The 27,985-nt window shown below is 39.2% G+C and overlaps 1 long non-coding RNA gene across 1 annotated transcript; it reads left to right on the forward strand.

Annotated features, from left to right (window-relative positions):
• Positions 1-370: 370 nt before the first annotated feature.
• On the forward strand, positions 371-27,985 carry LOC145691682 (uncharacterized). The gene is made up of 4 exons (XR_014132495.1): positions 371-430; positions 5,633-5,789; positions 22,531-22,559; positions 27,263-27,985. It is a non-coding gene; the product is annotated as an uncharacterized LOC145691682 (long non-coding RNA).

Genomic DNA, 27,985 nt, shown 5'->3' on the forward strand with positions numbered 1-27,985 from the left:
TTATACTTGCTTCTATAATTATCACTTACATAAGAAATGTAGGATAATTTTGAAGACGGAAATCGATCATTTTATTCTCTGAGGTTGGCAACTCTGTCGTTCATAATAGTGTTGAAGTCAGGAAGCATGAAAAGGAAACAAAGAGATAACGGTTTATTTAATTGTTAAGTAACGTCATCCTATTACTCAACTGATTTATTCATGATAATGTACTGTAATAACCATGATGCGCAACAGTACACACTTTTTTACTAATACTTGATAATTAATTCAGGTATTGAATAAGAAAAAAAAAATTATTGATATTAAAAAATTAAAAACAACTCAAATATTTTTATTATTCTTATTACAGCTTTGGAAATGAGTGAAAATCGTATTTGATAGTTCTAAGGGTTACAATCAAGAACTTCACAGGAATATGAGGCCAAAGGTAAGTATTTATTTGTATGCTCTTTGCTGATAACATTATGCTTTTTAGAATTATTATTATTGTAAGAGTGAAATGTATCAGTCCGTTAGTAACACTAATAATTTAAGAGTCGCACTAATGGACCTTACTAACTGTGCTGCCTACCTCCAAAGATGAAGTAGGCCAGTGAATCGTGGGTCAAGTGAGTCAAGATTTCGGAATGGACTAATGGGTCGTGGGTCAACAGGACGTGACCCACTGCGACCCACCATCCATCGTGACACACCATGAACCAGCAAGCCACTACCACCCACCTATCTACCCACTGTGACCCACCGACCCACTCTGCTTAGTGCATTATAGACAGCATCTTCTGAACACTTGCGAATCTGCCTACAATTTACTAATATGACTTACTACTTGGCTTTCGAGGCACAGTCAAACCTTACACTCTTTTTTTTTTTTTTTTTTTTTTCCTTTGCGTTGGCCTGCTTTAATTTCAGACTTTCAAATTTCATATTTTCCATTAAAAATTATCTGTACGATAATTAAATTGAATTTTATCGTAATATGGCCGATGACAAATACTTTACCCTTTTATATCTTAAAGGTCAGATCCACCGGTATTATAACAGAGTGAGGCTCAAGCGTTTGACCGTAGAAATTCAAACTCCAATTAGTGATAATTTCACAGCCTTGTTTTATTACAAGTGTAAACTCTTTATTCAGTTAAAAGGAGGGCGTGGATCTTGGGTCAGAGTTGTTGACGATAGGTTTTGGTAGTCACAGTGGGTCATGGTGGATGGAAAAAAATAAAATGAAATCTTTAAGTTTTACGTCGCACGGTTATGCCGGTTAGGCTAAAGGACACGGTGATTATGAGTAATGAGTGAAATGGTGGAATTGAAGAAAGTAGGAGGAAACGGGAGAACTCCGAGAAAACCCACGAGCACGGTGTTTGCCCACCACAAAGTCCACACGGCGCGAGCTGGGATCGAACCAGGGACCCCAAGCACCGGAGGTGAACGCTCTATTACTGAGCCACCGCGCCCCCTCATGGTGGATGGAGTCGGAGTGAGTCGGAGTGAGTAGATCATGATAGGTGGTGGGTCTCGATTGGTCGTGGTCCAGTGGATCGTGGGTCATGGTGTGTGGTGGGTTAGTGGGTTATGGGTCAAGTTTTAATTGACCCACGCCATCTCTGCCCACGTACTTACTCCTGTATTCTCATTCTACCAAATCTTTCATAAGTATCATCTTCATTTTTAAAGGTGTCTTCGCACTTGCGTACATTCCCACTTCCGTACATGTCAAAATCTTTCCCATTTCCGTACAAATGCAATGGTAAAGTGCCAGATGCAATGAAATGTCATGATTTGAAAGCGAGTTAAGAATTCCCATTTCCGTACAGGTTCAATAGGGACTGTTTGTGTGAATTTTCGTTAGTTTTTAGAACGGAGGGTGATATGGAATCTAAGGGTTTGGTTTCGAGTAGCAGCCAATAAGAGTCCTAGAATAGTTCCAGTTTAGAAGATGTACCTGTTCCGAAAGTATACAAGGAAGAAACTGCTGATTTATACAGGAAGCGTTTTCAATTGTTAACTAAAGTGCCTTCGCTTCACGTCTGTCAAAAGAGCTGTATATCGAGAAAGACAAAGAGTAGGAGGACCAGCAACTAATTGGTCAGCATACGCCAAAGATATAGTTTTATCAGATAACCTTTTAAACATGGATGATGGTTCCAATTTCTTGCTATTTGACGATGGAGAAGAGGAGAGGATAATAACGTTTACTAGCAAAAAAGGGAGAGAGATTCTACAAACTTGCACGACCTTCTTTATTGATGGCACTTTTAAGAGCTGAAGCAAACTTTTCTCCCAAATATTTGTAATTCATGTACACTTGTATCCAAAATGATTGTCGCATATCTATAATTGTCTTCTTGTAAGAATACAATCTGATAATGATTGTGCAGGGTACCTTTAATACTGGTACTATGTGTATAATCTGGAAATGTATATTTGTGATAAATTTCATGGGAACATAATTATAAATATGAAAATTAGAATGAGTAAAACAAATTGTTGCTAAATGGACAAGAAAGTTTTATTTTCGTTTTATTGTTCTTATTTACTGCTCTTTTGACATGAAATTTGTCACACATATGCCTTTTGTCGATTATGCACATACTAACATTATAAGAAATACCGGGTGAATTCGTTATCAAAGTATATTCCTACAACAAGATATTTATAGACATGCGACAATAATTTTGGGCATGAGTGTACAATGAATGAAAGTTCATTGAACACTCAAGTTCAATGGAAGTTCAATGAAAGAAATTAATGTGATTCCAGTCGTTTATGGCCTTCTCCCGAACAAGAGAAATCATATATATGAAAGATTTTTTTCTCACTAATAAAGAAAGAAGTCCCGAATTGGAATCCTGAAGTTGTTATGACAGTCTTCGAGGAAGCAGTATTAAATTCTTTTAGTACAATTTCCCCTTCAGTTTCCATAAGTGGATGCAATTTTTTCACTTTAATCATTGTCTTTGGCGTAAGATATAGAATTTGGGCTTGCTTACAGAATACAACCGTACAGATCCAGATACTGGTTGGACGAAGGCTCTATAATAAGAGCTGACTTGTGTATCAGTTTCATGTGATTTGTGAATTCACATCAAACACATTTCGGGATTACATTGGTCGAATTTGAATTGAACGCAAGGAGTTGACCGTTCTACGTTAGTACCAGTGCTCTTGTTACTACCTTTAAAACACTTACAACAGTATGGAAAACATGTGTGTATGTACAGGGTGTCCCACTTTTAAAAGGCCCAAGGAAAAGTGTAATAAAAAAATTAATAAAAGAGGATATGAAACCAAATTATGGTGGATGTTCTTACGTAACTCGTCGATTTTGCGTGGTTTGTTCTTGTACACATTACCCACAGAAAAAATTCAGGGGTCAAATCAGGTGACCTGAGAGCCATAATCCTTTGAAAATCACTCTGATAGGGAAAAATGATTCCATCGCAGCATACTCGCCTTAAACGTATGGTATGTTGTTGCCAAATCTTGCTGATACCAACTAAGTGTCAGTTTCTTGTCATCCAACTGGTTCACAAGCTCATGAAACAATACCTGGTACACTTCACTGGTGACAGTAGTGTCAAGAAAATTGGCCCGATGATGCATTGCTGTGATAATGCATGGAAGATACCCACCTTCTGTGAATGAAGGAGTACTTCAACGACTGCATGCTGATTGTCATTACTCCATAAACATATGTTTCGTGATTTCTGGTACTCTGACATGTCTTAAAGGAAACACTTATCCAACATTGTTTCATAAAAAAACACGCGCTCTTCCACAGAATATCAATACATCGTCGAAATCAAACAGCACCGGGAGAAGCAAGGCGCACGAAATACCAGAGACCCATACACAGCTAGCGGAATCTCATTGTTGCCACGTTTCACAGATTTACAATGCTGCCACGTAGACAAGTTACGTGAGAACGTCTTAACGTGAAATCCAGTCACACCCAATACTCTGGCAGCAACATTCACGAACATGCTGTGCCGCGTTGAACTGTGTATACAGGTGAGGGATGACATTTCCAGCAACTCTTGTAATGTACCTTCATTTCTCAACCATAAAGGTATGTCATGTACAAATTTGGTTTCATATCCTCTTTTATTAAGATTTTTATAACACTTTCTCCGGGGCCTCCTACGAGTGGGACACCCTGTATTATTATTATTATTATTATTATTATTATTATTATTATTATTATTATTATTATTATTATTATTATTATTATTATTATCTTTTCGTATTTCCTTGAGCATGCAAATCCATATCCTCCTCTGCTCATACTTTATTAAGAATGCACAGAAACAGTTTCAGTTATTAAACCTATATGGAAGGGGGACATCTTTTATCAACGTCAAAATATATCATGTTATCGCCCATGGCACTTTTACGGATCTGGGAAGGATTCTGACAAGTTGCGGATCTGGGAATGTACGCATCTGGGAGCTAATCTCATTAAACATTCATCTCTTTCAATCTAATAGGCAGTGACGTAACTGAAGGGCCCGCTGGGAAAGGGCGCCGATCCTGGTGGGCGGGCCCCCCTCAAAGCTCATGTGAGCCCTCTAGTGTAATTATGAATATACAATATTTGGCATAATTTGAATACAATTTGTCTTAACATCCTCAGTTATATACCTTCTGCATCTGAGTGCCCCCCCTTCCCAAATTTACAGAGAAATCGGCGCCCTTGTCGCAGGGCCTGCAATGCGGGGAGGTCCGAAGGGTTTGGGGGCCCACCGCGAAGCAAATGTCAAGAACTATTGGCTACAAAAAGTGAACTGAATACGGAATATCCATTTCCCTGAACATTATTTACTTTAGAAAAGAAAATTATGCTCTGGGTGAAAATTCATCCATTCTAGCAACATCAGTTTTAAAAATCATCTTCACACTCGAAGGTTAAGGGAAAAGAATTTTTGTTTTTTTCGGTGACTATTAATTTTAATTGTAATTTTATTATATTCCATGGATTTATTAACCATTGTCTTATACAGGGACATAATATAGTGGGAAGTTAATGGACATAGGAAGAAGAGCCAAAAATCATTATGGGAAGAAGGGCCGAGGGGCGACATTTTTGCGTTACGCTACTGTTAATAGGTATAAACGACAACGTTATTGTCAAAACTTCAATCCATTTCATTTGAAATATGCTATGAAAGATTGACCGCTATATAATGTATACGGTCAAATACAGTAACGTAGCTTTAACTTGGATATCTACGACTTTTTCGAAATGAAATGAAATGAAATCTTTGAGGTTTACGTCCCACAATTATGCCGGTTAAGCCAAAGGAGACGGTGATGATGAGTAATGAATGAAATGGTGGAATGAAGAAAGTGGGAGGAAACGGGAGAACCCCGAGGAAAATTACGCACACGGTGTTTGTCCACCACAACGTTCACTCGGCGGGGGTTGGTATCGAACCCGGGACCGACTTCTTCGAAAATTTCAACTTACACAATTTGTCTGTAACACAGAACTTATACATTAATGCACTAATAAAGATTTCTTTCGTTCCAGAAAAAGTTATACAAAATAAAAAGTGTCTTTCTTTTTCATTGCATTATGAAAGGCGACAATAATATATAATAATATATATTTCTTTCACTTATACAGGAGTTTTCTACGTTGGTTCTTGTGGTATTTTTGTGCCTTAATCAAGTCAACGTTGGGAAATTCCAGACCATCATTGTATTAGAAAACGACGTGGGAAGAAGTATGGAAGAGAACCTGAATAGAAGTAATCCATTCGGGTCAGTGGATTCATACTGGGGTAAGTACAAATCTTTTGTCTTGATATGCATTTGAACTTGAATGTTCCATCCAGGGGCGGATCCAGGACGGACTTCTGGGGGAGAGCGGTGGGTTATAATGCTTATACTTAGAGGTACTTTTAAGAGCTCCAAACTCTAGGATGGGTATTATTTATATATAAAATTAAAAAAAGTTTCCTCTTCTGGGGGTGGACGATTGCCCCAATCGCCCCCCCCCTGGATTCGCCACTGGTTCCATCATAAACATTTGTCTCTGAAATATATAGGTATAGTGTGCTATATGATAATTTGGCGTAGAAAAGTTGTAGCTAGTGCTACATATATTTAACCCTTTAATTGGCAAGCATTGATAGATTACCATTAAAATATTTAGTTCGCTTTTATGGTTGAACCACGTCTTCGTAATTTTTAAAGTATTTTTGTACTTTGGTTACAAAATACAGGGAGTTTGTTTCAATTCAACATTGCCATAAAATATGTCTTATGTGTAATACTGAGCAGCATTGCCCTAATATGGTCAAATATCATAGAATAAGAATACTCTAAGTAATTAGCAGCAGTTCCGTAGAAATGTTTTCCTACAGATTAAGAAATTACAAATTTAAAAAATTAAAGAGAGAACTTTCGCGAAACGCAGGAGATAAAGCTTCTACAATACTAAATTTGACTGTTCCTTGTTGACGAGAATTAGAAATATCTAAAGAAGCGACCCGCAAATCGTGTAGGCTATATGAATATTGTATGAAAGCAATAATGCAAGGGCGCCGATCCTGGGGGCCGAGGGGGTCCGTCCCTTCCCCCAAGCTCGTGTGAGTCTCCGCATTGTATTTATGAATATACAATATTTGGCATAATTTGAATTCAATTTGTCTTAAAATCCTCATATGCCCCCCTCCCCCAAGTTACAGGGAAATCGGCACCCTTGCAATAATGCCAATTAAATGGTAACTGAAGTTATAATTCGTGCGAATAACGCGATAGAATGCGATGTTGCTTGAGAGCAACAGTGCCAAATAAAGTGTTAAATATATGTAAGTCTAGGTTGTAGTCTTACTCAAAAAAATCTGTTTTCACGAACTGCAAGAAGTTACATGATATGTGTTATAGCATACGATGAAACCTAGGAGGCGAGGATTTGTGCCATTAACCTTGAAAATGAATATTTCAATAAGAATAGGAATTTCAGAAGGCTAAGAGAAGCATGAAATAATAATATTGATACACATCAGCTACATAAATAGATTTTGAGCTACAGAATGTTGCTCTCAACTCATGCTACAAAAACTTCATAAGCTCAGGAGCTTTTAAAATTAATCGTGCAATGTGGAGATACAAAACTTCTCAAATATCATAATCGAAATTCAAAATAGAACTTAAGTAACTTTGCCACCGGAAATTCTGTCAGCATATTTTTTTTTTTTTCTTGTCAGGGAAGTTTTGTAATGAAATGAAACAAAATATCCACGGTTATGCTATTTAGGCAAAAGAAAACGCCGATGATAAGAAATAGTTGAAATAGGGGAATGAAGAAAGTGGGAGGAAACAGGAGAACCCCGAAAAAGCCCACGCACACAGTGTTTGTCCTTCACAAAACCCACTTGGTGCGTGCTGGTATCAAACCAAGTTTCTCACGCACCATAGGTGGACAGTGTACCATTGAGTCACTGAAGACTACGTCGGTAACTTTGTCACTTATACATTATCGTGGAAATTTTTAACATATTTGTGGTTGAATTGACAAGATATAAACTAAACCACTGAAACAACTTACACTATGTTAATCAAGACTGAAAAACAATTTAGTTGTTGGAGTCTCCAGAATCGAAGTTTCGGATACTCGACGAAAGAACAAGAACCAGTAGAAAAATATAATCCCAATTTTAGCAAATGGTAAAAGCACGGTCAAAATGGTATGTATACCCAATAGATTTGTATGTTTCTATTTACAAAGATTTGGTTGTGGTGAGATCAGAATTTCTAAACAGCAAATAAACAAAATATAAACTTACATTGCAATAAGTGTTTTACATCTTCATTTCCTAAGATGCATGATATTCTAAGAAACACCTAGTAGAAAATTTTGTAAAGCTTTAGGTTCTGTGTTATATGGAGCCGTTTCTCCAACCTTTGAAACACTCTTAGCATCTTTATGCAGCACAGTTGAAGGTGTTGCTTCATTCTATTGAATCGCAAGAATAAATATCCAAATAGTTGAATGAGATGTTCCTACAAGATTATGGTTAAGCTTTTGGTACCACGATTTGCAAATATTATTTGCCTTATAGGATTGTTGTTCAGGGTGGCTTGGAAAAATATTCCAGGCGCCTGGAGATATAAAGGAGGCACATTTCGAGAGCGAATATTACTTCACCCTTGAGGTGTAACACGATGGTACGTGCTGGAAAGTAGTTCAAAATATGTATCTCTTCATCTAAAGGCTCTTCTCTAAATATTAGTACTCTTCGTTCTAATCCGTTCATTTTTCCGCAAACTAGAATAAAATTCTGGTCGTTCCTGTATAATTCGGTGCTATGTCGCTTTCTCTACGTTGACTGAGTTAAACAGTTATTCGGCCTTCCACATCCTGGGTAAAATTGCTGGGAAGAAGAAAAGAAAGAAATATTCGATATATACAGAGTGTTTCAAAACAATACCGACAACGTTTGGGTGGTGATTCCTAACATCAAAATAAGACGAAAAGTATAGATCAAACTGGATGCGTAAATGCCTCCTTTCGGAGTTATAGGCTGCCAAAAACATAAAAAAATGAACTTTAAAGGTCCATAGCTCCAATACTACGGGACCTACCGTAGTCAGGTCAAGAGTTCTCTTAATAACTATTATATGCCCTACCCAAATATCCATGTTTCAGAATTCTGCGGTACTTCCGCAACAAGTCTTATAGAGGTACTTGGCGAGTACTTCAAATTATATGCTTGTAGCCAAACTGCCTCTTTAAAAATTGTTGCGTGAGTGCCGTAGAATTCTGAAACATGTATTTTTGGATAGCGCACATAATAGTTAATAAATGAAATCCTGACTCGAGTACGCTATGTCCCATAGTATTGGAGCTATGGACCACTGAAGTTCAGTTTCTCATGTTATCGGCAGCCTATACCACCGATAGGAAGTACTTGTGCACCCAGGCTAATCTATACTTTTTTCGCCTTATCTTGGTGTCAGGAATCACAACCCAAACTTTGTCGGTGTTGTCTTGAAATACCCACCCTATATATATATATATATATATATATATATATATATATATATATATATATATATATATATATATATATATATATAATATCCATCAAATATGGGTACATTGGGAAGAAGCACATTTTAGTCAATTTAATGTTAATGAATAACATTTTCAACATAATTTCCATGCTGTTCAATGCATAATTTGATGCTCTTTGCAAGATTAAGGTGAACTCGATGCAATAGATCAGAATTGCCATTGATTTCAGCATATTGACTGGTAATGCGTTCTGTCAGGTGGTTTAAATTTCTAATCCTCATCGAGTAAACTTTCTATTTCAGCATACCTCAGAAAAAGAAATCAAGAGTAGGAAAAAGGTCTGGCGAAAGAGGGGATTACTTCACATGACCTCCTCTCCCAATCCAGTGAGAAAAATTGTCAATCAACCAATCTCTAACAGCTGTAGCAAAATGGGCAAGGTCCCATCCTGGTGAAACCAGTCTGGAAGTCCCTCACCCAAACGCTAATTTGAGGCAGCATTTTGTCTCTCAGCATGTTCAGATAAGTCTCACAGGTTACACGTTCATCAAAGAAGAAAGGTCCTAGCACATGAGCTTTCTACAAATCGCACCACACCATCACTTTTTGGCAACCCTGCTGTTTGGATGTGGATTGTCTTGAGATCAGTATCGAACATTTTGTCCATTCACTTCACCATTGACATAAAACAGTTTCATCACTGAACAACACGCACAGTCTTCAGAAAAATTGATATTTTAATCCAATTTATCTGCAAACCATTCACACATCTGCGTACGTCTATTGGGGTGATCTTCATTTAAGTGATGCAATAGCTGTAACTTGTACGGATGAAACTCCTCCTCTGCCAGGATTTTCTGAATAGTTGACCTTGGAACACCCAACTCCGTGGATGTCCGAGGAAGCGATTTCTTTGAGCTAGCATAAACCTTAGCCAAGACAACCTCTTTCGTTTCGTCTAAAGTCTTTCTTCGTCCAGAACGGAGTTTGCCCAATACACTGCCTTTTTCTTTAAACTTGGTGATTATTTCCCGACGGCAGTAAAACAAATAGGTTGACGATGAGGGTATCGAAGGTTAAATCCTTCCCCAATTTTGCGATACTACCATCCTTCTCGTCCACTTAAGAGTACCAACTCGACTCGTTCTTCTTTAGACAGAACCATTATTCAATCTGGAAAAACAGAAACAAATTATTAGAATTCCCTATGTACCCAGACTTTACGAACACACACACACTATATATATATATATAGGGTGGTCGTGCATCAATGACGGAAAATTCGGGAGATGAATCTACAGATAAAAGAAAGCAAAAAATGTCATATGAACATTCACCGAAATGCGTCTGAAATGTCACCTTCCGAGGCGGCAATTTGCAATATCGCAAGAACGGAGGGAAATACGAATGTCGGGTCAAAAGATATCAAAGGAAACCCCATCCGAAGAATCCAATTATGCATAAGTAATGGCGAAACAGTGGCGGCGCTAGAGGGGGGCACAAAGAAAGTGAATGAAACATAGAGAAAAGTGAACAATTTACACTGAAAAATTGTAGGAGGGGTGTTACTTGGAACATGCAGCAACAATGTTAATGAACAAAGCAACAATGGCTACGCTGTAGGGACACTATGGGAGGCGGAATGTAGGTATACAGTATCTTTGTAACGGAAAGAAATAGGAATGTCGGGTCAAAAGATTTCAAAGGAACACCCATCCGAAGAATCCAATTATGCCTAAGTGATGGCAAAATAGTGACGGCGCTAGAGGGGGGCACAAACAAAGTGAATGAAACGCGGAGAAAAGTTCTAGCACAGATGTTCTCAGATGAGTCATTCATACGGGATGGCATCACAAATGTCCGCAATGACCATCGATAGACACTCAACAACCCGCATGCAATTGTAGAGACGAAGCATCATCAGCGTTTCCAATTCCATGTGTTGGCTGGTATTATTGATGACGTTGTGACGCAACACTTCTTACCACAGCGATTGATCGCAAGCAATATCGTATCTCCAATCTCTGATCTAGGGCCTACCTATTGTACTTAAAGACGTACCACTGAGGAAATGACAGTGTATGTGGTTTATGCATGATGGCGTCCCTTCCCATTCATGTCCCACTATTCGTGCATATCTGAACGAAAAAAATCCACGCAGGTAGATAGATCGTGGAAGCAAACGAGTATGGACCCACGTTCACCCGATCTGAATACCCTAGACTTTTCCCTGTGGGGTTACGTAAAGAGTCTCGTGTATACACGGACTGTGCATAGCTTTGAAGATCTTCACTAGCGTGTATGAGCTGCATTTGCCACACTACGGCGAACTTCAGCGTTATTGCGAAAAGTCAGAGAATCCTTACGCCATCGTGTAACTGTCTGTCTCGAAGAACAAGGAGGACATATTGAACACCTTTAAAACAGCATTATGTTGATCACGGTAAGTACCATACCTCTTGTTTTTACAGTACATTGGGCCTCATCTTCCGTACGTTTTTGTACGATTTGCACGTATCATCACTAAGAGTGTTTAACAGTTTCTTTGTAGCTCCCATGCGCGGCACTGTTCCGCAGTACGTGCGCATAATTGGATTCTTCGGATGGGATTTCCTTTGATATCTTTTGACCCGACATTCCTATTTCATTCCGTTGCAAAGATACTTTATTCCTTCATTCCGCCTCCCACAGTGCCCCTATAGCGTAGCAATTGTTGCCTTTGTTCACTAACATTTGTAGCTGTATGTTCCAAGTAACATCCCTTCGTACAATTTTTCAGTGTAAATTGTTCACTTTTCTCTATGTTTCATTTACTTTCTTTGTGCCCCCCTCTAGCACCGACACTATTTCGCCATCACTTAGGCATAATTGGATTCTTCGGATGAGCGTTCCTTTGAAATCTTTTGACCCGACATTCCTATTTCATTCCGTTGCAAAGATACTTTATTCCTTCATTCCGCCTCCCACAGTGTCCCTACAGCATAGCCATTGTTGCCTTTGTTCATTAACATTTGTTGCTGTATGTTCCAAGTAACATCCCTTCGTACAATTTTTCAGTGTAAATTGTTCACTTTTCTCTATGTTTCATTCACTTTCTTTGTGCCCCCCTCTAGCGCCGCCACTGTTTCGCCATTACTTATGCATAATTGGATTCTTCGGATGGGGTTTCCTTTGATATCTTTTGACCCGACATTCGTATTTCTCTCCGTTCTTGCGATATTGCAAATTGCCGCCTCGGAAGGTGACATTTCAGACGCCTCTAGCGTCCAAACGAAGCCACATTCACCCAACGTTCATATGATATTTTTTGCTTGTTTTTACCTGTAGATTCATCTCCCGAATTTTCCGTCATTGATGCACGACCACCACATTTTTTCTCTCTCTCTCTCAAGTCCAGATGCATTGTATATGGTTTCACACCTTCCTGCGTCCAGACATAGGAGGTGGTGACGTCACAATTTTAATATATATATATATATATATATATATATATATATATATATATATATATATATATATATATATGTATACTCTTATGAAGCCTATGTTCATTATTTTTGGCGGGCTTATTTTTGCACGTAGAAGATTGAAATTTTGCACAAGCATTCAGCCTTTTTTCGGGATTTTCCCACCTTAGATACAGATGGTGATCAGAAAAATGGAAACACTTGAATGAAATTGCAACTTACCAGATTAATATGGTGTCGGGCCTGTCGGTTCAGAACAGCCTGGATGCGACGTGCGATGGAGGCATAGAGCTCGTGAATGGTAGCAAGTGGAATTTTACACCATTCCTCGTGCAGGGCATCGGCCAGCTCTGTGAGAAAGGATGGAAGTGGTAATCGTCGCCGGAGTCGTGTTTCCAAGACGAACCACAGATGTTCAATTATGTTGATATCTAGGGATTGGGCGGGCCAGGGGAGGTGTTAAACTTCATCCCGATGTTCCTCAAACCACGTTGCAACAACACCAGCTGTGTGAATGGGTGCATTATCATCCTGGAAGATGGCGTCATTGTCCGGGAAAAACATCCAGACCATAGGATGCAAGTGGTCTCCTAAAATTGCGACATAATCGTTGGCAGTGATTCGTCCGCTAAGTGTGACCACAGGACCCAATGAAAACCATGATATGACGGCCCACAGCATCACAAAGCCGCCGCCATGTTTCACTGTTGGGCGGAGACACTGCAGATCATAAGCTTCTTTGGGCGTTCTCTACACATAAACACGGCCCGTGGTTGGATGACTCATCCGACCATATCACACGTTTCCAGTCCTCAACGGTCCAAGTTGCATGGTCGCGGCACCATTTGCGGCGTGCGAAAGCGTTATGGTCCCTGATGAGCGGTTTTCATCGTGCAACACGACCCCGTAAGTTCATGTCATGTAATTCGCGGCGGACTGTGATTGTCGAAACGGGGTGAGGGAGGTGTTGATTGAGTTCCTCCGTCACTTGCTCCGCAGTGGCACGACGGTTCTGCGTGACTGACAATGCGCTTTAATACCCGGCATGACATGTCACTCATGATTTTCTTCCGCCCACTGTTCCGCTTCGCCGATGTGGTTTTCCCGTGTGTTGTGTAGGCCGTCACCACCTTCGACACTGTCCCACGCGACACACCTAACACAGTAGCCACTGCCGTCACACTCACTCCACATAACCGCGCACCAACAATTTGCCCTATCTGAAAATCTGAGAGGTCTCCCATTTTACACTATCTCCGTCTGCTGCAGCCACTGTACACTGCTGTTCCACTGCGCCTGACGTAGTATGGAGACCGACCTAACACACCACCACCAGAGGTCCGGCGCTGCAGGCGCCACGACAGCACTGCCAACCCATACATCTGACATGTTGCCAACTACACCATCACCATCTGTACATGATGGAGACATGTGAATGGTACCGCCTGAAAGGCAGTTCTATTCTGAAGAGAATGATGGGCGAAACATGATCCTAGAGTAATTAGAGATGTCTCGGGGGATTTTTACAAAATATCCTTCTGCATACGGGAATATGGGACATTTTCGTTTTTTTTGGGCGGGCTTATTTTTGTACCTACAAGATTGAAATTGTGCAGAAACATTCAGTCTACCGAGTAGTATTTACCAGATTTTTTTTTCAGATTTCTGCGTTAAACAGGGTGGTCCAGAGGGGCTAAAAGTTGAAAAAAGGGATATTTAGACCAAAAAATCCCTTTTTCGGGATTTTCCCGCCTTAGATACATGATGGAGACATGTGGATGGTACCGCCTGAAAGGCAGTTCTATTCTGAAGAGAATGATTGGCGGATTATAGTCCTAGGGTAGAGATGTCTCAGGAAATTTTTTTCCTGAGATCATGGTGTTTTGCGGTAATTTAGGGCATTGTGGGGATTCTTGATAAAATTTCTCCCGCCCTTACTATTCAAGATAGAAACTTGAAATTTGGCACACACATTCAGTCTACCAAGTACTATTTATCAGTTTTTTTGAGATCTCTACGTTCACACAGGACCGCTCCAGAGGGGCCCAAATTGTAAAAAAAAAACTCCGAAATTTTCCCTTTGACATCAATTTTCCCTCTTCTGGTATATGATATGGGCATGCAAGGGTACCATTTGAAAGCCAGCTTCATTCTGAAGAGAATGAGGTATGAACCATGATCTAGGATAACTAGTGACGATGCAGTAGCTGCTTGACTGAAAATCTAAAAAATATCCCTCCCCTGCATGAAATTTATTGAAAAAAGAAAATAAAAAGAAGAAAGAAAAGAAAGACACAAAGACACACTTCCGTCTCTCTCTTCTACCGCTGAGCCACCGTGCCCCCTTCCTCTTTTGATTTTCTTTCTTTTTCCTTCCTTTCGGGTTCGAACTAGGGACCGCACACACCAGAGGCTTTCTGAGAAAATTTAAAAAAAGAAAAACAGGTGGAGTCCTTTAAGTAGCTCTTGAGATGTCATGGAGATACATGCAGACAGGGCAATATATAGGCCTATATATAATGGAGTTTGATTCCAAAATTAAATAGCTTTTAAAAAATGTTCAATCATTTTACTTTCGTTATGGGATTGCCCTCTTTTTATTCATTATTTCTTTTCTTTTCCAGTTAATTATATCTGTTCATAATATTTTAATTATATTGTTCCCGCACTGTCATTTGTTAGTTATTATGATATGTGTGGTGTTAACGAAAAAAGCTAAGGACTAATCCCAATGATAACTCGAAATGTATCATATAGGTCTATATTAGATCTGTTAGAGTCTAAATTGGAATGTGGTTTTCTCTAAGAAGCATTACTTATCATTTGTTACTTTCTCTAAAAACATTACTATTCTTTCAACTCACTTTTACATTTTAAGAGACCATGATCACTTAATGGTAGAGCATTTACTTCTGTTTGTGAGCAGTTCAGTCCCAGAACATGAGTTGCTAAATTGACATTATTAAATCAGTGAAGTTTTACTGGATTTGTTTTCATTTTTTCCTGTCTTTTGCTCATCAACCAAGTCCTCTATTATATATAATTACCTTCGAATATTATTGTTTTTGTTCCACTGAGTAATTCTGAAAAGGTAAAATAATATCTTTCTTTACAAGGTGATACGATTGCAATAAAGTTCTAACCAGCAGTGATGTGAACCTGAAGTGCGACTGGCTAATTGTGAGCCAATGCGGGTGCCCATTTACATTTAGTTTCATTTCAATATTATAGAATCATCATTACTACTACAATGTATAATAGAATCTCCAACCAGCGAAGCAAATAGGCTAGTTGTTGCCTTGGCAAGCTCGCCGTATTTATCCCCCCCTCGCCCTGACCAACCAAACCAAAACGCTCCCCAGTATATTGTAAAATTGAAAGTGACTATGTTTGTAACTCCTAATCTCTTGAACCATCTGACCGATCTCAATCAAATTTTTGACGTACATGAGGCTCTAGCCTAGGAGTGTTTTTAGTTATTGAATTTGATGGTAGAACTTAGAGGAGGGGAAGCAGGAGGAATTATTTAAAAAATAAATTAAACTTAATAACTCTTGAACCACCCGAACGATCTCGATCAAATTTTCAATATAGATGAAGTTTGGACTTATATATATATATATATATATATATATATATATATATATATATATATATATATATATATATATATATATATATATATATATATCGGGTGTTGCAAAATAAGTGTTACAACTCTTGGGAGGTGACTCCTGCCACTGAGACAAGAAAAAAAGTTCTCTTCAACTTTCTGCTATCGGACATAGTTTCAGATCTACAAGGTGCCGAAAGCGTGGGAAAATGACCTTCGGACGCCAATAGTTCGGAAACTATCCAACATAAAGAAGGCGGGTAAAAAATTCACTTAAGAAGTCATACCTGCTCTATTGAATTTTGCATGTTTCACAATCCTACCGTGCACGCGCAAGGGATTCCCCAAAGGAACGTAGGGAGTCCCGGATAATCTGCCAAATGAAACTTGGTCTAAATGGATATGAATTGATAGGCTTTCTACCAGGTAACAATAATTCGTTTGTCTTACGTCGATATCTGGAACAAATACAAAATGGCGGACACCTTTATGCCCGTTGTGTGTGGTTGCATAATCGCTAGATACGGATGCTGCCCAACAGTGAAGTTCTGAGTATTAATTGTAGCGAATTTGTACTCAAATGCTCTAGAAAGACATCTGGAGTGTCGGTAGAGCATAACAGATTGAGCAGGGTGATTCACATGTGTGGAAACACTTAACGAAAAATGCCCAGAAATGCACTCATACTCAGTAAACGTAAGTTCAAAGCATCGGAAGTGTAAGGATTAGCGTCAAGAACATGAAAGGCATTGCCAATTCACCAATAATATTCCCTCAAACCGATGCAATATGATGTGCACGGTTGCATACCAACAAGGATGCAACAACTGAGGCCAAGTTCAAATTGTGTAATGGACTCACAAAGAAGCTGGGTAAACTAAAGGAATGTCACTAGTGGGATCGCATGATCGATATTGAAATGTTGCCAATGTGTGTGTTGATATCAACATGTAGTTAATAAACAAATGTCAACATGTCGCACTACTGCTGGGACACCATCTCACGTGCGAAAACTAGGAAAATAACGTTGTACATTCTGCTATTACATCTGATGCACCTTTTGGTAGAACGTAACTAGAACACGATTGTATCAATGTCCCTCTTTGTTTGGGACATTGTCCCACAGTCGACACATATGAAAAGAAATCTCTTAATGCATGGTTCAAATTCTGATAGAGCGTGAAAATAACAAACTTGTATCATGTCCCACGTCATGAGACATATGACGTACTCGAAATATAGGAAAATACCTCCAGAAATTCGTATCTTACACACAGTGCAGATGCCAAGACAAAGACAAAAATGAACCTATTTGGCACATTTAACACTATAGCTGGAACACCATACATATGGAAAATAAAACGACATGAGAAATAGGAAGAAATTTCTTAAAGCTCTGATTGTTTACAACTGTGCAGTAGGAGTAACAAAATGAAACACACAAGTATGGCGGAAGGCTGTACAAGAGGGCTTGCCAAACAAGTGGGTACTCCTCAAAGAAATGAATACAGAGAAACTGAGGCTCCTTCGAACCTCAGGGCTAAAGCGCTCGCTTTTGCTCGCGTGGTCGCAGTTTCCAATCCTACTGGGAGCCCACGGCCTCAGAATAAGGACCCGAGTAGTTATTTTGCTCTTTTTCGCACGTGGGACGATGTCCCGGCAGTAGTGGGACATGTTGACATTTGTTTATTAGCTACATGTTGATATCAACACACGCATTGGCCACATTTCAATATCGATCATGCGATCCCACTAGTGACATTCATTTAGTTTACCCAGTTTCTTACTGAGTCCATTGCACAATTTGAACTTAGACTCGGTTGTTGCATCCTTATTGTTATGCAACCGTGCACATCATCTTGCATCGCTTTTAGGGAATATTATTGGTGAATTGGCAATGGCTTTCATGTTCTTGACGCTAATCCTTACACTTCCGACGCTTTGAACTTACGTTTACTGAGTATGAGTGCATTTCTGGGCATTTTTCGTTAAGTGTTTCCACACATGTGAATCACCCTGCTCAATCTGTTATGCTCTACCGACACTCCAGATGTCTTTCTAGAGCATTTGAGTACAAATTCGCTACAATTAATACTCAGAACTTCACTGTTGGGCAGCATCCGTATCTAGCGATTATGCAACCACACACAACGGGCATAAAGGTGTCCGCCATTTTGTATTTGTTCCAGATATCGACTTAAGACAAACGAATTATTGTTACCTGGTAGAAAGCCTATCAATTCATATCCATTTAGACCAAGTTTCATTTGGCAGATTATCCGGGACTCCCTACGTTCCTTTGGGGAATCCCTTGCGCGTGCACAGTAGGATTGTGAAACATGCAAAATTCAATAGAGCAGGTATGACTTCTTAAGTGAATTTTTTACCCGCCTTCTTTATGTTGGATAGTTTCCGAACTATTGGCGTCCGAAGGTCATTTTCCCACGCTTTCGGCACCTTGTAGATCTGAAACTATGTCCGATAGCAGAAAGTTGAAGAGAACTTTTTTTCTTGTCTCAGTGGCAGGAGTCACCTCCCAAATGCTCAAAAATTAAGGATAATTGCAGATTGTTGTACTACACAACATGGCACTACACAAAACTGGCGCTAATAGCATAGGCACACAGTGAACACAATATACGAACAAACGAAACATATCGGTACCACGGTAGTGGTGATATCCACGGTATCCACGGTGTTCGTGATAAGTTGAGAAACACATGTGCCACACAACGCCACTGTTTCCTGTGCATGTACCCCGACATCAATATGGGATATGATCACCATGTACACGTACATAGGCCGCACAACGGGTTGGCATACTCTGGATCAGGTGGTCGAGCAGCTGCTGGGGTATAGCCTCCCATTCTTGCAACAGCACCTGTCGGAGTTCCTGAAGTGTCCTAGGGATTTGAAAACATACAACGATACGTCGACCGAGAGCATCCCAGACATGCTCGATGGGGTTTAGGTTTGGAGAACAAGCAGGCCACTCCATTCGCCTGATATCTTCTCTTTCACGGCACTCCTCCACATGGCAGCTTGGTGGGGCCGTGCGTTATCATCCATCAGGAGAAAGGTGGGACACACTGCACCCCTGAAAAGGCGAATATGCTGATGCAAAATGACATCCCGATACACCTGACCTGTTACAGTTCCTCTGTCAAAGACATACCATCGTACGTGAACCATTCATAATCCTACCCCACACCATCAAACCACTACCTCCATACAGGTCCCTCTCAAAGACATTATAGGGTTCGTATCTGGTTCCTGGTTCACGCCAGATGATAACTCGGCGAGAATCACTGTTCAGACTATACCTGGACTCGTCCGTGAACATAACCTGGAATCACTGTTCCATTGACCATGTACTGTGTTCTTGACACCAGGCTTTACGGGCTCACCTGTGAACAGGGGTCAGTGGAATGTACCTTGCAGGTCTCCGGGCGAATAAAGCATGTCTGTTCAGTCATCTGTAGACTATGTGTCTTGAGACAACTGTTCCAGTGGCTGTGGCAAGGTCCCGAGCAAGGATACCTGCTTACTCCGTGGCCGTCTGCGGGCACTGATGGTGAGATATCGGTCTTCTTGTGGTGTTGTACACTGTGGACGCCCCGCACTGTAGCACCTAGGCACGTTCCCTGTCTGCTGGAATCGTTGCCATAATCTTGAGATCACACTTTGTGGTACATGGAGGGCCCGTGCTACGACCTGCTGTGTATGACCAGCCTCCAGTCGCCCTATTATTCTACCCCTCATAACATCATCAATATGTGTTCTTTCAGCCATTTTCAACACACAGTCACCATTAGCACGTCTGACATCTACACACTTACACGCTGCACCGTACTCTGACATGCACCAATACACCTCTGCGTATTTGGACTGCTGCCAGCGCCACCGTGTGACGACCGCGCCGCATGCACCGCACTGAATGGTCAAATACACCACATAGTCATACCCCGAGGTGATTTTCAACTGAAAACCGCCCACCAGAGCATTGTTTCACCATGTATCCGCATTATCCTTAATTTATGAGCACAAGTGTATATATATATATATATATATATATATATATATATATATATATATATATATATATATATATATATATTTGGTCTAGGAATTAATTCGTGCGGTTGGTACGCACACATTGAAGCTGTAGTACAAACACAAATTACATAAATACCTTAAGAAAAATATTGTCCATCGCTAGCCACCACTTTCGCCCATCTGTCAGGCAATGTACGGATTCCGTGGCGAAAGAAGTCCTCATCCTTGGAAGCGATCCAATCAGAGACCCATGTTTCGATATCTTCTGAAGAAGTAAACCGCTGTCCAATCAAATCGTTGTTCATGCAATCGAACAAGTAGTAGTCCGAAGGAGCAACGTCTGGTGAATACGGCGGGTGGGGTAAAACTTCCCATCCGACATTTTCTAAATAGGTTTTGACCGGTTTTGCGACATGTGGGCGAGCGTTATCATGTTGAACAATAAGTTTATCATGTCTGTTCTCCCATTCTGGTCGTGTTCTGGCCAGAGCTTGCTTCAAACGCATTAATTGTCGTCGATAACGTTCTCCATTCATAGTTTCACCCGGTTGCAGCAGCTCATAGTACACCACACCTTTCATATCCCACCATATGCACAGCATAACCTTTGCACAGTGATTATCTCGTTTTGGTTGTGATGGACCTGGTTCACCTGGTTTCACCCAGGCCTTTTTTCGTTTAGGGTTCTCGTAATAGATCCACTTTTCATCACCCGTAATAATTCGATGCAGAAACCCCTTTCTGCTCTGTCGTTGAAGCAGCAATTCGCAAATGGTTTTTCGTCTTTCAACGTCTCTGTCTTTCAATTCATGTGGAACCCAATGTGACATCTTTTGAATCATTCCCATGGCTTTCAAGCGTTTGGAGACTGTTGTTTGATCAACGCCTAATGCTGCTGCAAGTTGTTCCTGCGTTTGACACGAATCCTGCTCGAGCAATGCTGTCAATTCTTCGTCTTGAAATTTTTTTGGCTGTCCAGCTCGCTCTTGGTCTGCCAAGCCGAAATCACCACTTCTAAACCGTGCAAACCACTTCTGACACGTTCGCTCAGCTAGAGCATGGTCACCATACACTTCCACCAAAATACGATGACTTTCAGTCGCACTTTTCTGCATGTTAAAGTAATGCAACAGGACACCCCGCAAAAACACTTTATCAGGCACAAATTGCGCCATGTTCACTTAACTACAAACTGGTGTTGTTGACGCTTTAATCCACTGCCCTATACTACGAACGATACGCGATGACAGGGGTTTGCAACACATGTGTGGATACACGGAACTGTGGGACGCTCCGTTCGTTGCGCCATCTCTTGTCCACCCGCACGAATTAATTCCTAGACCAAATATATATATATATTCACATTCACTTTGAAGGTAGAACTTGGGGAAGGGGGAGATACAATTATAAAAGTAAATAAAACTTAACTCTTGAACTACTCAACCATCTTGATTAAATTTTCAACATAGTTGACGTTTGGGTCTTGATTAAATTTAACCATCTTGATTAAATTTTCAACATAGTTGATGTTTGGGTCTGGGATAATTTGACATTTAACTTGTACGGTGCAATGTACGGGAGGGGGAGCGGGACCGAGATATATATATATGTAAAACATAAAAATGAAAGAGACCGTATTTGCAACTTCATCACTCTTGAACCACCCGACTGATCTCGATCAAATTTTTAACATAGATGAAGTTTAAACCTGAGATGGTTTATGTTATATTACTTTGACGGTGTGACTTAATGGTGGGGGAGGGGAGAGACATTAGAAATGATCAAAAATGACCGATATTAGTGTTGAATCCATAGTTTTCGGGGTCTCTAAGATGAAGAGTTATACTTCTGATACCGTTTAAATCTAAATTCAGCCCCGCAACTTGGGGGAAGGTGATGATATATACAGGGTGGTCCGGAAGTGGGCGTACCCCTTAGTTACGTCAATGTATCCAACGATGTTGTACGTATTTTATAGATTTAATTTCTTTAAACAATAAATGTGCAGCATATAGGTAAAAGGGAGGACTACATTTGGAAACAAGAATGTAATCTTGTTTATTTTATTTATTTATAATTTCTGAAATAAAGTGTAGCTTAAAAGTCGTGGGCAGAAACACATCTACCTATAATTTCACTCAGCTTGCTAACTCACCATAATTAACTACTATTGGAAATTAAATTAAATTTCACTTCCGTTGGATTCTCAGATTCACGGAAATCGCCTTGTACAGCGGGGGACACTTCTAAATGGTACAGCCATATGGAGATTTACGGCTAAGGTGTACCATTTAGAAGTGTCCCCCGCTGTACCCTTGAATGTATTACATGGTAAAATAAACAATGTTGTTCTCTACTTGCAGGTGGATTACATTATCCCGGATATCGTGCGGTAAGTACCTCAACTTTTCACTGTATTTTATATTCAAATAATATATCCAGGTCACTCATCTCTTTTAATTAGTTCAGAACTCTTATTGATAAGTGGAATTAAATGTAACAAATGTAATTGTCCTTTGGATTTTTCTTATCTTGACTTTAAGCATAGATAGATAGATAGATAGATAGATAGATAGATAGATAGATAGATAGATAGATAGATAGATAGATAGATAGATAGATAGATAGATAGATAGATAGATAGATAGATAGATAGATAGATAGATAGATAGATAGATAGATATAGATATATTAGGATGTTTCAAAACAACACCGACAACGTTTGGGAGATGATTCCTGACACCAAGATAAGACAAAATGTATAGACCAACCTGGGTGCACAAATGCTTCCTTTCGGAGTTATAGGCTATCGAAAACATGAAAAAATCAACTTTAAAGGTCCATAGCTCCAAAACTGTGGGACGTACCGTAGTCTGGTCAAGACTTCACTTAGGAACTAATATGTGCCCTATCCAAAAATCCATATTACAGAATCCCAAGATACTCAGGTAACAATTTTTATAGAGGGAGTTTTTGCTACCAGCTTATAATCTGAAGTTCTCATCAACTACCTCTATAAAAATTGTTGCGGAAGTATCGTAGGATTCTGAAATTTGTATATTTGGATAGGCCTCATACTACTTCCTAAATGAAGTCTTGACCCGACTACGGTAGGTCCCATAGATTTGGAGCTATGGACCTTTAAAGTTCATTTTTTCACGTTTTCGGCAGCCTATAATTCCGAAAGGAAGCATTTGTGCACCCAGGATGGTCTATACTTTTTGTATTGTTTTCGTATCAGGAATCACCTCCCAAAGGTTTTCGGTGTTGTTTCAAAACACCCTGTATATATGTAAACGTTTTTCAATCCTCTCATTCGTCTCACTGGCACAAAGCTAATGCACTAACCCCTTTCGTGAGTTAATCGGACTCCTACTTAAGAAGAATATAAAAACTTCAGTTATTCTATAAAAAGTAAGGGCTGCACCCTGGATATTCTTCATGCGTTTGTGTACTAGCAATTCAACTCAATTTTAATTTCCAAAACCGCTTTCAATCATTTAATCGGCGATTGGTCTGACCTGCACGTGAGCTCTGAAAGCAGAAAACTTGTAATTAAAAGGATTCTAGGTAATTGACTCCATATCAGGGTAACCAGAGGAAGGACAGTATCATTTTAGAGAAACAAATATTTACTGCATAGCAGATAAATCAAAGGTTTGAAAATAAAAACAGAAACAAATATGAATTGGCATGATCAATCCGGCTTTTAGGAGGCAGACCAAACTTAACACTGAAAAATCGAGCCTCTTCCGATACTCGACACTCAGAAATTCGAACTCGCATTTCAAAACATCGACACACAAATAGAAACCTCACCACTAATCCGTATACATATTAGAATTTCGTTAATGCGTACACAGATTAAGCATTTACTTAACAGCAATGTAAGTCCTTTACAATACACTTAAAATCCAGTATTCATTCACGGAGTAGGATTGCAAAATGTCTTTTAAAAACATAAAATCTTGCTAAATTATTACATCAAAAGGATAAAAGCCTAATTTCTTATCCAGGGAATAAAAGAATATACCAGACTAATTTCACAGGCATCCTACATGAATTGCTGAGAATATCACAGGCGAGAAATTGTCTTGAGTTTCCTAAACAGGGGATTCTACTACTTCATTTTGGTCTTCACCAAAGGTCTAGCAACCCAGAAAGCCGTACCCAGTATTGTTCCAAATCGCCAGCATAGACTTTAGAATATTTAATATATATATATATATATATATATATATATATATATATATATATATATATATATATATATATATATATATTTGGTCTAGGAATTAATTCGTGCGGGTGGACAAGAGATGGCGCAACGAACGGAGCGTCCCACAGTTCCGTGTATCCACACATGTGTGTTGCAAACCCCTGTCATCGCGTATCGTTCGTAGTATAGGGCAGTGGATTAAAGCGTCAACAACACCAGTTTGTAGTTAAGTGAACATGGCGCAATTTGTGCCTGATAAAGTGTTTTTGCGGGGTGTCCTGTTGCATTACTTTAACATGCAGAAAAGTGCGACTGAAAGTCATCGTATTTTGGTGGAAGTGTATGGTGACCATGCTCTAGCTGAGCGAACGTGTCAGAAGTGGTTTGCACGGTTTAGAAGTGGTGATTTCGGCTTGGCAGACCAAGAGCGAGCTGGACAGCCAAAAAAATTTCAAGACGAAGAATTGACAGCATTGCTCGAGCAGGATTCGTGTCAAACGCAGGAACAACTTGCAGCAGCATTAGGCGTTGATCAAACAACAGTCTCCAAACGCTTGAAAGCCATGGGAATGATTCAAAAGATGTCACATTGGGTTCCACATGAATTGAAAGACAGAGACGTTGAAAGACGAAAAACCATTTGCGAATTGCTGCTTCAACGACAGAGCAGAAAGGGGTTTCTGCATCGAATTATTACGGGTGATGAGAAGTGGATCCATTACGAGAATCCTAAACGAAAAAAGGCCTGGGTGAAACCAGGTGAACCAGGTCCATCACAACCAAAACGAGATATTCACTGTGCAAAGGTTATGCTGTGCATATGGTGGGATATGAAAGGTGTGGTGTACTATGAGCTGCTGCAACCGGGTGAAACTATGAATGGAGAACGTTATCGACGACAATTAATGCGTTTGAAGCAAGCTCTGGCCAGAACACGACCAGAATGGGAGAACAGACATGATAAACTTATTGTTCAACATGATAACGCTCGCCCACATGTCGCAAAACCGGTCAAAACCTATTTAGAAAATGTCGGATGGGAAGTTTTACCCCACCCGCCGTATTCACCAGACGTTGCTCCTTCGGACTACTACTTGTTCGATTGCATGAACAACGATTTGATTGGACAGCGATTTACTTCTTCAGAAGATATCGAAACATGGGTCTCTGACTGGATCGCTTCCAAGGATGAGGACTTCTTTCGCCACGGAATCCGTACATTGCCTGACAGATGGGCGAAAGTGGTGGCTAGCGATGGACAATATTTTTCTTAAGGTATTTATGTATTTTGTGTTTGTACTACAGCTTCAATGTGTGCGTACCAACCGCACGAATTAATTCCTAGACCAAATATGTTCTATATATGGATGATCCAAGAGACCTAAAACCAGCAGGCAGCAGTGTCAGTTCAAATTTTGCTTGGAGAGGGGGAGGCAAGAACTACAGATGAACGTAGATTATCATGTTTTTCATTGGTGTAATATTATTCTATTGATTAATAGATATATATGTATAAATCTCGAATAGAAGCAGAGCAGAACAATTGTCCCCCTGGAGCTCCAAAGACGCCACCGCCAGGAGGCAACTACTTGACCATTTGGTTCATTGGTATTGAATAACAACCGATTTAGATATCACATATATATGTATATACATTTAGATCCAGGCCTCAAGAAAATGATTAAATCCAATTTATACATATTTATATACACATTCATATGAAAATAATTAATAATATTTGTAATATAGGACACTCGGTCGGAAAAGTTTTTATCCGGCCAGCCATTCTCTGTGAGGTTTTCTTGGGTTTTCCTTATTCCCAGCAAGCGAATGCTGGGACGTACCTAACATACAGGTACCAAGTCGTTTCCTTCCTTCCGTATTCAGGGATAGTGTGATCGCCGAGGGACGTCGTCCCTCATACGTGACGGGCTATCATGGCCACTGATACCGAGAGCCCCGAAATCTAATTCCTAATCATTGTAACATAAGAACCAGTAAGGGAGCATCAAAATTGACCACTTACAATCGCTCGTAAAACACCATACATTTACTAGAATTGATATGTACGCTTCTATATAGTATTTATTTCAATAAATTGGACACAAACTAGTGTTAGTAAGTCCATAACTATCGAATAGCACTAGGTTCGATTTTTTTATTATTTTAAGTTCAAAAATGTTATGTTAGTAATTCTTTTTTGTCAGTTTTTTTGTTAGTTTTAACTCTTTGGTATGTTTGTTCATTTTCTGCTCTGAATTTCAGCAAGGTATTTTTTTCAGTCTTAGAAAGGTGAAAATATCTGATAGCGTTTTAAAAATAATTTTTAAAATAGTAGGTTAGATTCAATGGTAAGATTCAATAATAAGATGTTTTCCATTATTATGTTAATTTTGCAGTGTTTTTAAATGAGCAATCCTTAAAAGTGCAAAGCAATTCGTTCAGATTAAAAAAAAAAAAGTTAAAATAATAAAATGTCATTATTAGGTATCTTACTGGAACTTTTTTAATGAAGTGAAATTATTTTATACCATATCGTGTTTTGAGACCTTATTTATATAAAAAAAAAATCTGTAAATCGTGTTTTGACAGTATATCAGATAAATCAGTAGCAAAAATGGATAATATTTTGTTTAAATCATTTTCTCAAGGTGAAAGCAGTGGCGGATCCAGGGGGGCAATCGCCCCCCCCCCCCGAAGAGGAAACTTTTTTATTTTATATATAAATAAAACCCATACCAGAGTTTGGAGCTCTTAAAAGTAGCTCTAAGCAGTAGTATCCTGGATCCGCCCCTGGATGAAAGAAAGCACATGCTAAGTTATGCAACATTCAATGTGATGTAACTAAGGTTTATTTTTTTTCTTTCATTTTACAGGATTTCTTATTACGGAGGGAAGGACTTTCAATTTACCAAGTAACGCGTCCGAGATAGAAAGGAGATAACCCTGGATAATGGTACGCCGTATAAAATAACATTTAATACAAATTTATCTGAAGAAACAGTGAAATAAACATTGGGGGTAACATGTTCGAAACGATACCGGTGATTCACAAAATAGTAAGACATTATTTTCCAGTATTGTCGAGGTTACGAGGATTTTGTGTTATTAGTGCGTTTATGTGTGATGAATTTGGGAAATCGAGCTGTTTATATATTTTCGATTCTGTTCGGATTTGCCAGTTAAATGACGCCAATAGCTGGTGCATATCACAATTTATAACGAATGGTTCTGCACATTTGAAGACTGTGATGTGGGCAGGAGTAATTTTCAGCGTCTATGATAATTATGAAGTTAATAAAATTTTGCGAATACACTTGATACAGACTTGTTAGCTATAACAGTGATAGCGTTAAAAAATATTAACACCTTAGGAAATTATTAAGGCCAACTGTGAAATGTAGTTTAGCTAGAATATCCAAAGCAGTGTTTATTATTATTATTATTATTATTATTATTATTATTATTATTATTATTATTATTATTATTATTATTATTATTATTATTATTATAACCATTACAACATTTGTAGCCCATAACCAGAATTAGGATTATTAGCAATAATTTTCATAGAAAACAAGAAGACAAAATATGTTAAA

Source organism: Thermobia domestica, chromosome 8 (genome assembly GCF_964235325.1).
Source record: "Thermobia domestica chromosome 8, izTheDome1.hap1.1, whole genome shotgun sequence".
Lineage (NCBI taxonomy): Eukaryota > Metazoa > Arthropoda > Insecta > Zygentoma > Lepismatidae > Thermobia > Thermobia domestica.